The sequence below is a fragment of the Onychomys torridus genome, chromosome 3, assembly GCF_903995425.1.
Source record: "Onychomys torridus chromosome 3, mOncTor1.1, whole genome shotgun sequence".
NCBI lineage: Eukaryota > Metazoa > Chordata > Mammalia > Rodentia > Cricetidae > Onychomys > Onychomys torridus.
The window spans coordinates 129,193,399-129,205,305 of NC_050445.1; the positions used below are offsets into that span (position 1 = coordinate 129,193,399).

General features: G+C 39.9%; 1 pseudogene; it reads left to right on the forward strand.

The window, feature by feature from the left end:
- The first annotated feature begins 9,396 nt into the window (after positions 1 to 9,396).
- On the forward strand, positions 9,397 to 9,895 carry LOC118580191 (annotated as a pseudogene).
- Positions 9,896 to 11,907: the final 2,012 nt, after the last annotated feature.

Sequence of the window (11,907 nt, forward strand, 5' to 3'; positions counted from 1 at the left end):
AGTCACTTATTCTGACACAATATATACTCCAAATATTTTATTTATGTTTAATTTTGTAATTTACCCATTTATTGAAGATGTTAGGAGTATGTAGACATGTGTATGGCATTTTACCTGTTTCTCTAAATGGAGAATATAGGAAGACACTGTTAATGCTCACTTGTGTTATTCGTGGACATTTTATTGATTAGTAAAGACCTGTTTAACTGTTTACAAGGTAACGCCTCTGCCCTTCCTTTATTGTCATCAGGTAATTTTGGCTCATTGTTATGCTCTGAGAAGAAGACAATATGAGCATTACAATTGCCTTTTATTACCCTGACAGTGCTCTTGAATTGGTATGTGAAACATTCAGAAGTTGGAAATGTTTTACCAGATTGTTTCCTTCAGCAAAAAAGAGACAAATTTTAGTATATAGGAAGGGAACACAAACTCCTCTTCTGTGTTCATCAAGTATATATGACAACATTTCACAACAATAAAAGGAAAACTAACCATAGTTTCGATATAGATATTGAGGGAAGAGTTCAAAATAAACTGTGTAGCATCTCTAACTAGGGGAAAAGAGCCTCACTCCAGGAAAGTTTCAGATAAACCAGTCAGCTTCTCTTCTATATGACATTTATTTTGGTATTCATCTCTCTCCTACCTGAAGCTGAAGAATATCTAGAGTCAGGGCATTTTGAATTCAATTCTCATTCAAGGAAAACCACTCACTTAAGGAACAGCATCTCCTATAATCTTGGGCATGAATAATCTTTGAAGTTACTTGAATCTTATCTTATGCAGTTCTGGTTTAGAAAGTTTGAGATGATAGACATACAGGACAGTCTACAGAATGTGTGGTCCTGTCATGGTCCCAAGCTTTCTATGATAGCATATATATGAGCCAGGTGTCTGGGTCAAGTGAATTACAGTAGTCTGCCTCCTTGAAAGTCCTTAAGTATACAACACCTGGAACAAGAGCAGTTGTAGTACAGCTCACCTGCATGGCTCCATGTTCTCTCCTGACCATGGTCAAAATTAGAGACATTCCTAGGGACTCTTCTGGTTCCCACCTTGAGACAGACAGTGTTTATTCTCACATTCCTTTCCTTTTTGATTTTGTTAATTTGGATATTTTATCTCTGATTTTTAGTTAGTTAGGATAAGGTTTTGTCTGTTTGTTGACTTTCTCAAAGAAACAACTTTGTTTCATTGAGTGTTGGTATTGTTCACTGTTTCTGTTTTATTAATTTCAGCCATCAGTGTGATTATTGCTGGCCATCTACTCCTTTTGAGTGTGTTTGATTCTTTATGTTCCAGAGCTTTCACGTGGGCTAAGTTGCTAATATGTGATAGCTCTCATTTGTTTATGCTTGTACTTAGGGTGATAAACTTTCCTCTTTGCACTGACTTCATTGTGTCCCTTAAGTTTGGATATGTTGTGCCTTCATTTTCATTAAATTCTAGTAAGTCTTTAATTTCTTTCTCTATTTGTGCCTTGACCCAGTAATCATTCAGAAGGGAGTTGTTCAGTTTCCATGAGTTTGTATGCTTTCTGTTGATTCTGTTGTTGTTTAAATCCAGATTTAACCATGGTGATCTGATAGAATACAGAGGGTTATCTCAATATTCTTGATTCTGATGAGCTTTCTTTGTAACTGAGTACACGCTCAATTTTTAAGAATGTTTTATTGGGTGCTAAAAGAAAGGTATATTCTTTTGCATTTGGGTGAAATGTTCTACAGTCCATTTAAGTCATAATATCTGTTAGTTCCATTATTTCTCTTTTTTGTTTCTGTCTGGATTACATGTCCATTGGTGAGGGTGGAGTGTTGAAGTCTGCCACTACTATTGTGTGGGATTCACTTTTTGATTCAAGTTTAGTAATGTTTCTTCTGCAAATGTGGGTGCTCTTGCATTTATGATATAGATGTTCAGAACTGAGATATAATATTGGTGGATTTGTCTTCTGATGAATATGAAAAGACTCCCCTGGGGATTCAGCTCAACCTGTTAGATTCAGTACAGGCCATTCCAGACCCCTCCTTCCAAGGTGAACAAAGTGTCCCCACATAAGCCCCAGGTTCCAAACAGCCAGCTCATGCACTAAGGATAGGTCCTGGTCCCACTGTCTGGGTGTCTTCAAGCTTTTCAGCTGTCTCACTTATCCAGAAGGCCTAATCCAGAGGATGAGATCTACATGAACAACCTGGATGAGAGTGGGAGTAATGAAGGGTAAGGTTCGAGGGAAAGAGAGCTTAGGGGAGCAGGAGATCCCAGCTGGATCAAGAAGAGCAAGGGAGAACAAGGAATAACAGACCATGATAAATGAAGACCACATGAGAACAGGAAGAAGCAAAATGCTAGAGTGGCCCCCAGAAATCCTATTATTCTCAGGTTTTGTATTTTCATAGTCTCCATATTTCCTGGGTGTTTTTTGTCAGGAGGATTTTATGTTTAACATTTTTTTCTGACTGATGTATCACTTTCTTCTCTTGTATCTTCTAATCTAGAGATTCTCTTTCCATGCCTTCCATGTTGTTAATGCTGCTTGCATCTGTAATTCCTTTTGACTTCTAGAAGTGCATATGTTTATGTTTTCTTTGTTGTTTCTATTTACATGTTTCATTTTGAATTGTTTTATTCATTTCCTTTCCCTGTTTGCTTATGTTTTCCTGGATTTCACTAAGGGATTTGTCTATTACTCTTTAAGTGTCTCTAACATCTTTACAAGATTTATTTTAAGGTCATTTTCTTGTTCTTCTGCTGTGTTGGGATATCCAAGGCTTACTATAGTAGTATATCTGAAGTCTGGTGATGCCATATTGCCCTGGGAATTGTTGATTGTAGGGTTTTTTGTTTTTGTTTTTGTTTTTGTTTTTGTTTTCTGAGACAGGGTTTCTCTGTGTAGCTTTTGCACCTTTCCTGGAACTCACTTGGTAGCCCAGGCTGGCCTTGAACTCACAGAGATCTGCCTGGCTCTGCCTCCCAAGTGCTGGGATTAAAGGTGTATGCCACCACCGCCTGGCTGATTGTGATTTTTTTTTATTATTATGAAATTTTATTCATTTTTACATAACAATCATGGATCCCCACTTCTCTCCTCATACCCCTCCATACTTCCCCAACCTACTCATCCCCTATTCCCTTCTACATGAAAGTAAGGACTCACATGGGATGTTAGCAGAACCTGGTACATTGAGTAGAGGCAGGTCAAATCCCCCATCCTATCTCTCAAGGCTGTGTGAGGTGTTTCATCATAGGTAGTGGCCTCCATAAAGCCAGCTCATGCTTCAGGGATGGATCCTGATTCTACTGGTCCCTTAAGCATATCAAGCTACACAACTGTCTGACTTATGCTAGGGCCTAATCCAGTCCTGTAGAGGCTCAACAGGTGTTAGTGTAAGTTTCATGAGATCACTAGTTTGGTTTGGTTGTTTCTGTGGGTTTCCCCATCATGATCTTGATGCCACTTGCTCATAGAATCCATCTTCCCTCTTTTTAACTGGACTCCTGGAGCTCGGCCTGGTGTTTGGCTGTGGATCTTTGCATCTGCTTCTATCAGTTATTGTATGAAGACTATGATGATAGGGTATTCACTGATCTGATTACTGGGGAAGCTAGTTTAGACACCCTCCCCAATATTTCTGGGGTCATATTTGTGGATTCCTGGGAACTTATCTAGCACCCAATTTCTCCCTATCCCCATGATGATGTCTCCCTCCATCCTGGTATCTCTTTCATTGCTTTCCCACTCCATCCCTGTTCTAGCTTGACCACCCCATTCCCTTACATTCTCATCCCCTACCCCTCACCCTCTATTGCCCCCTCTTGCTCCTAGTCTATTCATGGAGACCTCATCTATTCCCTCTTCCCAAGGTGATCCATGTGTCCCTTTTTGGGTCCTCCTTGTTAGCTAGCTTCTCTGGAGCAGTGGGTTGTAGTCTGGTTATCCTTTGCTTTGCATCTAGTATCCACTTATGATTGTGTTTTCCTGCTGGCTTCTAGTCATCTGGGATGGTTTTATTATCACTTTAGATGCTGACTTCTGACTTTTCTCTTTGTTCCTTGCATGCTTTTTATGTCCCCGCCCCTTGCTTTCTATTTCTTCTCTGTACTCTGTGTACTCTGGTTGGCCAGAGTGACCTGTGGTTTATGGGACCTGTGTGTCTTCAGGACTAGTACTATGTTGCTGCTCAGTTTTGTTGCTGCTCTGCTTCTGTGGTTTACAGTGTAGGCTTTGTTTCTGAGGTTCTGTGGTTTTGGAAACTGGCATTGCCTCTTGGAATTTGGATATTAGTGTGATCGCTAGGGTTCCAGGTACCTGGGATTCCTAATACCAACAAGGCCTCTAGTAGGGCATGTGTCTTCTGCTGGAGTTGTGGCCCAGGATATGGAGCCCAGAGTAGGGGCACTGCTTAGCAAGGTTTAAGGGTTATTCATGTGAAGTAGCCAGTGTCTTACATGGGGCTCAGAGTAGCCTTCTGTAGAGTGTGAATCTTTACCTACTCTTTTATCTCTGGAGAAATCTCTCCTTGGTCTGGGACATAGGTTCTTTCTTTCTTCCTTCCTTCCTTCTTTCCTTCCTTTCTTTTTCTTTCTTTCTTTCTTTCTTTCTTTCTTTCTTTCTTTCTTTCTTTCTTTCTTTCTTCCTTCCTTCCTTCCTTCCTTTCTCTCTATTTCTTTCTTTCTTTCTTTTTCCTTCCTTCCTTCCTTCTATTCTTTCTTCCTGTTTTTCTAAAATAAATGTTATCAGGAAAATTGATCATTTAGAAGCAACTTACTGAAAATCAAAATGTGAACTGATTCCTATGATATATAACTATGATGATAATAATGGAAAACAAAGTTGAAATGTTTCATGATACTATTTTTTTTTTTCAGACAAGATTCTAAAAGCACAAGAAAAGCTTTAAGTTCCCTTTCCTTCTTTCCTTTCCTTTTTAATGCAAGTCTTTTCTGGAGTACCTCAGCAGGTGTCTGGGCCATGTCTTCCCATGTTCAATTTACCTGCTAATACCCATAAAAAGGAGCTTGCTATTCTGATGTGGCCTTCTGTGAAGGTGATTTCTTCTTTTTGATTTGGTGCCATCCACCACAGAGTTCTCTAGAATGAATTGATATTTGTGACTTCCAAACACTAGCCATCCCCCAGCTGAGATATCATTAGTACAATCAAGACTCTTGTGACTCCTTCCATGTTCATTTTTTTAATTAAAAAAAAAAAATTGTTAATCTTTTCTGACACATGTGATCATAACTATCATAAATTTAATGATCAAGGACATATTAAAGGAAACAATTGTGGTGAGAAAAGGGGAGGGAAAATGGGCTCCGAAATTTGACTGAGGCCTTTTTCTTTACATGACACAGAAAAGCTGAAGTAAATGAATTAGAGGGATGGCCATGGCTGAAAGGGAATAGTCAGCTCCGGGAGAGTTTCTGGGTTGGGAAGAATGAGGCTGGATCAACTTGCACAAGGAGCACTCAGCATCCCCTAATCACCACCACCTTACATGTAAATGTTCTCAGGCCTTCCTCTGTTGTTTGAAGTCACATAGTTACCCTTTCATGAGGATAGCAAAACCTAGCTCATTAATTTGGAGAAAATAGCTTTTATTCAGCTTACAGTTTATAATCCATCATCAGGTTAAGACAAGGTAGAAATTTAATGAAGAAACCTGTGGTCAGGATGAAGTTGAGACAGTGAATTACAACCTAAGACCATCTGTCCAGCAGTGATAGTACTCACTGTAGACTGAGTCCTCCCACATCAATCATTAATAAAGAACAAAATTGCTTACAAGACAATTTAAAGAAGGTAATTCCTTAAACAAACCTGCCTCTTCTCAGATATATTTATGTTTGTGTCAAGTTGACAAAATATAACCAGTACACTTAGGCACATGAGCATGCTTAGGTCTGCACATGGATGGAAGAAGTAATACATGCATTCTCCTTGATTGTAGCTGCTTATCCTCAGGCTTCTAGAATCCATTTCACACATAATGCTGGAGAAATTAGAAAATAATAAAAGAAGTGAGAGAATATATTATTAGTAGATACAAAAAGTACTACAGAACAGGGCTGTGATCACTGGATGAAAATAAAAGAACAACACAGATTTTAGGTAAGCTTGGATAAAGAGCTGATTTGGCCATCACTTGGCCAAATCAGTCTATCCAGCAGGGGATGCCATGAACACATGTTTTTGTTTGTTTGTTTGTTTGTTTGTTTCTGTTACTGTTAAGGGATTTCCCCATCAGAAGAGTCAATCATTGAGCACAAAATGGGGGGGGGGCAGGGACAGAATCACGTCAATACAAGGAGCATCTTTGATTTGGCTTTCTTGAAGACTTGTCTTTGGACTCATCTGTGGTTTCAGTCTTCTATTTAATGCAGGTGAGGTGAGGTTTGTGTTGTCAGAGGGTGTATTGAATCTGTATTGATTTACGTGAGAACATCTTGGTCATGAGGTTGGAAACATGCCCATTTCCTTCCTCACCCTTCAGCATAAACAAAAATGACCCTGGGAAAACCATGGTTTAAAATAAATCTATTCTTAGTCTAGGTTAATTATTAAAACTCAGGACAAAATGAATTTAATCATATTTCCTATGGTTGAAAATTATATTTCCTGACATTCACAGAAATATTTGAGATTTGAAATAATTAAGTCATCTTAGCCAGAACTTTACTTGCAAATGGTTGCAAACATGAACTAGATAGGAAATGAGCGTAGAAGAAAAAATGAAATTGAACATACATACAAATACTTTTAGATAAAAATCAGATCAAAATTGATACTAACAATGGTCCATTCAACTGACAGAGATTGGACCTTAAGAGAAAATATGTTGGCTTTTTTTAAATGGAGCTATTACTAATAAATTTAAAACACAGAAATGAAAAGACACCAAATTAGACTTGTTACCTAAGAGATGGAACTTGGTTTTCACTGACACACAAGGCTAAGTGCAGGCTGAGAAGCCCAGCTTTCTTATTCTATGCTGGCCATACAATACATCAAACGTTTGAGGTCACCACTTAAAGATTTTGGTACTAGTAATGTTCTACATCTTGATGTCCAGTTTCAAACTGCTGTCCTGCCATTCAGTAAATGACATTGGTATGAAATGACCTTATGGGTCACTGATTCTCAGGGGAACATGTCTAGCTTTTCTGTTCATCACAATCCAGACATAGATTCAAAGCTGCATCTTTATTTCAGAGGGTAAAATGATAAACATTATCTTCTTAAGGATATTCAATTAGTATTTTCTAGCACAATATTATTATTCTAGAATCCAAACCTTTAAATTTAAATCCAGAGGCTCACAATATTCATATATATGTGCATTTCTAGCTAACCAGGAATAGTTCTAAAATGAATGCTCATTTTGCTATGCTACTAGTCTGTATTTTATTTTTATAAAATCATAGATAATCCATCAATAACCATTGATATTACACTACTAGTGTGTATGATATTAATAGAAATGTCAATAGTGGTATGGGATTTGGCAGGTCCTTAAATCAAGAACTGATTCTTACCACTGACACTTGTTTGTTAATGAGCCACATGACTTCAGACCATGGTCTATCTGGACATTATTCACCCTCATAACAATAATATCTGTCCTCACTGACAGTAACTTTCTTGTTCCTATAAGGGGAGGGAGGATATTTAATGTCATCTGAGAGTCCTGGCCCTTTTTCTCCAAGATTCACTTCCTGATGCTGAGTGGCATGTGTCTCCAAATGCTATCCTGCCAGTTAGGAACACTCCTCTCACTTCATTGGTGCTTCACATTCCATGGTCTGTTTCTGTCTCCACCCCACACAAGGGATGTCTTCTATACAACCTTTGTCCCAGTTCTCTGTCTTCATCTGCTCAACCAGAACAGCTTGGGACCTGGAACAATGCCAGGGGTACTAAGGGAATGTAGAAAGGACAGACAGACAGACCCAGACACACACACACACACACACACACACACACACACACACACACACACGTACAATAAACCTGGGATCAGGTAGGATTCTGCTACCTCCATAACCCAGAACCCCAGCATGTTTATTAGGTATAGTACAGTGGGAAGAGTTAGCTAGTCTCCACAGGCCATTTCTGTAGTTCAGCAGCCTTGGGAAAGAAACATCATTATAAACATCACAAAAAAGAAAATCCTTCCACACACTAATTAATTGTTCATAAACACACATTCTTGGACTCCCAAGGTGATGTTTGCCACCCTTTTGAATGTTACCTTAATCAGGAACCAGCTTGGCCAATATTTCATGAGACCAAAGCCTTGGAGTCCTCCACATAGCCATGCCCATATTTAGTCACTCAGTACTTCATTCACTTAGACCTTCATCTGCTTTATAGCATTGTAGTTTATCTTTGTGAACTGTTGGGGGGGGGTCACACCCCTTAATCAGACATTAATAACTGCTTTTTATCATGAACTATAATCCATGGCTCACAGAGGGATGTGCGGCTTTGTTGAACAACATATTTTCTAGCATTGCTGAGCACTTGTGAGAACAACAGCTTCAGAGGAGAAGGTGTTGTGGTTAGCAGGAAGAGTCATGAAGAGCCTCACAAGAGCTCAGGAGTCACTTGGACAGGACATTCATCATGGCCACAGAACTAGAGAGGTAGCTTATACATTTTCAGGCCTAAAGATACAAAACCCATGATATTGATTCTCTTATAGAAGAGGAGTGGGAAAGAACACAATAAAAGGAGGAAAATGACCAGTAGTTAATTGAAAACATTAAGTTCCCAGTGCATAATGCTCTTATGGCTCATCCCTACTGGGAAGACATAGTACAGTTTCACACATATTACTTATTCTCATATTTTCATCTTACTCAAAATTTAAAAGTATAACTAAGACATCTGTTATTATTATTATTGAACATTTCCCCAGCACCTATCAGTGGTATTGAGGGATAATCATAGAAGAGAATTCTGGGAAACAGGCCAAAGAATATTCTCTGGCTTAAAGAATATCCACATGACCTAATGAAGGTTTCTTTTAAAACATCTAGTGTTTGTGAAAGATGGACAAATTTGTATGGTGAGCAAGAAATTCATATTAGTTTATACAGGAAAAATAATTTCATTTTCAGGACAGTAAATCCAGTCTGTCCTTTGAGTACTTGAGAGGAAGAAATTATCTACAGAAAACCCCACAAGGCCCTAATCTGGCCCAGAACATTGGGTCCCAACACTGGTGCAGGGTTAGTTCCTGAGGAGAGACAACCCTGCTGTTGTGACCACATCATCTAGACCCTGATGATTTGCATGTAACAGGAGAACATCCCACGGTTCTGAGGACTTCTTAATAGGCTGGTTCCACCCTGTGCAGAAGTCATTCCCAACCACGACACAGCAAAGACATGAGGGCTTCTGCTCATCTCCTGGGGCTGCTGATGCTCTGGATCCCAGGTATGGTAGACAGAAGTGCTTATCTTAGTGTGGTCAGTGCTTCCTGGCTTGATGTTGGGAACTCTATGAATTGACTTTTAAAGGCAGCATTATATATAATTTGTTGTTGATTTTTCTTTCTCAATGTTAGGTTCTAAATGTGGCATCCAGATGAACCAGTCTCCATCTCTGACTGCATCACTAGGAGACACAGTCACCATCAACTGTCAAGCCAGTCAGAGCATTAACAATGAATTAAACTGGTATCAGCAAAAACCAGGGTAATCTCCTAAGCTCCTGACCTATGCTACATCCATTTTGTATCCTGGGGTACCATCGAGGTTCAGTGGCAGTGGATATGGGAGATATTTTACCCTCACCATCAGCAGTGTCAAGGTGGAAGACATTGCAACTTATTACTGTAAACAGGACTTAAATTACCCACCCACAGTGAAACAAATCATAACATAAATCACAGAGCAAAGTAGAAGTGAGAACCTGGGCTGCCTTAGCTGCTCCTCCTGGTGCTTCTACATGCTGAGATCATTATTCAAATGAAGTTGGTAGTGAAGTGCTTTGGGATAAGAGATTATGAAGGTTACTCCTCTTCCTATGCTCTAGCAGCAAAGACACAACAAGGTACATTCTGATTTAGTAAAGATATTGTTCAGGATTCATGAGACCTACATTTTGGTGCCAAAACCTGGGGTAGACTTCCTTAGTACCTGTGCTCTCCCCTTATGGTCTGAGTCACACTAGGACTCTATCCCTTATCTCCAGTCCATCTGCAATGGACCCAACTTCTGGCTCACTGATTGCTCAGCATTCCATCCAACAATGGTAATTAGATGAGTCCCCACTTTGGTCAGAGTAAACATTTCTTTCAGTCTGGGTAAGTGGCCGTTGACTACCCCTCTAGTACTCTTGGAAGTGGAGGTACCCCCAGTCACAGCTTTTAAGGCTATTGCTGGCCCTCTTCACCTGACCATACTCCCCCACCCTTACAGCTACAATCAGGCAGTTTTAAGTTGTAGCATCCCTTCCTGTGTTCTCCAATATTCCCACAAAAGGAGCCACAAAAGTCTCCCTTTTCCAGCCCTTTCCTCTGGATGAATGTTTCCCTCCACCCTCGGGTAGAGCTCAGTTTTCTCTTGCCTTCTCACTTCTAAAAGAAGCCGTGCTACCAGGCACTTGAGCCTTTCCACTGGTTTAGCCAAGGTAAGCTTGCTACACTGGACACCCCTTGAGTTGGGTGACCCTCTTAATGGCTTGGTCCCAGTTCAGTCCTCCTGAGTCCAGGGGATGCCTATAACTATAGGCTGCAGTGACCTTTTGTAATGTTTGTATGATACTTACCACCAGTCTCCTCCCAGAAGAGTGTAGGTGAGTATGGAATCAGGATAGGGCCCATGCAGATGAACTCCATCAAACAGATAACACCTACCCAGTTGGGGCCTAGTGTAGTCCAAGATCAGGAGCCTGGATGGTAATACAATAACCCAGGAGACATCCTACCTAGGAATAAATTTATAACTTGCCTACTAGCTGGTCTCCTCAGGGCTGTGCTAAGGCAGTAAATTATGAAAAACTCCAAGAGTTCATCCAGGAAAAAATGAAAACCCATCTCCTTTCCTCAACTGCTTACAAAGGCCCTCTTACATTATACCAACTTGGATCCTGAGACCTCAGATAGAAAACATCTCCTTATGAAGCCAACCTTTGGGTCACCTTTCTCCTCACTACCTGTCACACCTTTTAACATACAAGGGCCTTCAAACATTACCTCCCTCCCAAGTTCTATTCCCTCAAGTAGCATTAGTAGAGGACACATCACTGACTTTTCAATCATGTTCCCCTCTTAACATTTCAAATCTTCCCCTCCAAATAGGCCTGGAATACTCCAATGACACTCATGAATTGAGACCCTAGAAGAGTTATTACCATATCCTATACATACACAGGAAGGAACACTACCTCAGGCAACTTATACATGGTACACAGATGGCAGCTCCTTCCTATATGAAGAAGTATGCAAAGCAGGATATGCAATCATCTCAGACACCATAGTGTTCAAAACAAATCAGGATTCTCTGGAGAAACAGAACTGATGAAATATATATATATATATATATATATATATATATATATATATATATAATACATGTATATGGTGTGTGTGTGTGTGTGTGTGTGTGTGTGTGTGTGTGTGTGATTTTTAGAGTGATCAAGTCTATGAGCTAGATGACAAGAAAGTTTCTTTCTCTGATTTGGATCCCAGATCTAGGCTGTGTTTCTTTCACTAGTTCTGGCCTTGAGGGTCATGGTACTTGATTTCCTGCCCTGAGATTGGTTGGTTTCACTGATCACTTGGTCAGGGGCACAGATGACTCTGATTTCAGGGCAAAACTGTATTTCTTTCAATGGCCTGTCTTAGCTTTTTGGCTCTAACACTAAAGCCAGGGCATATTTCTTTCACTGTCTCT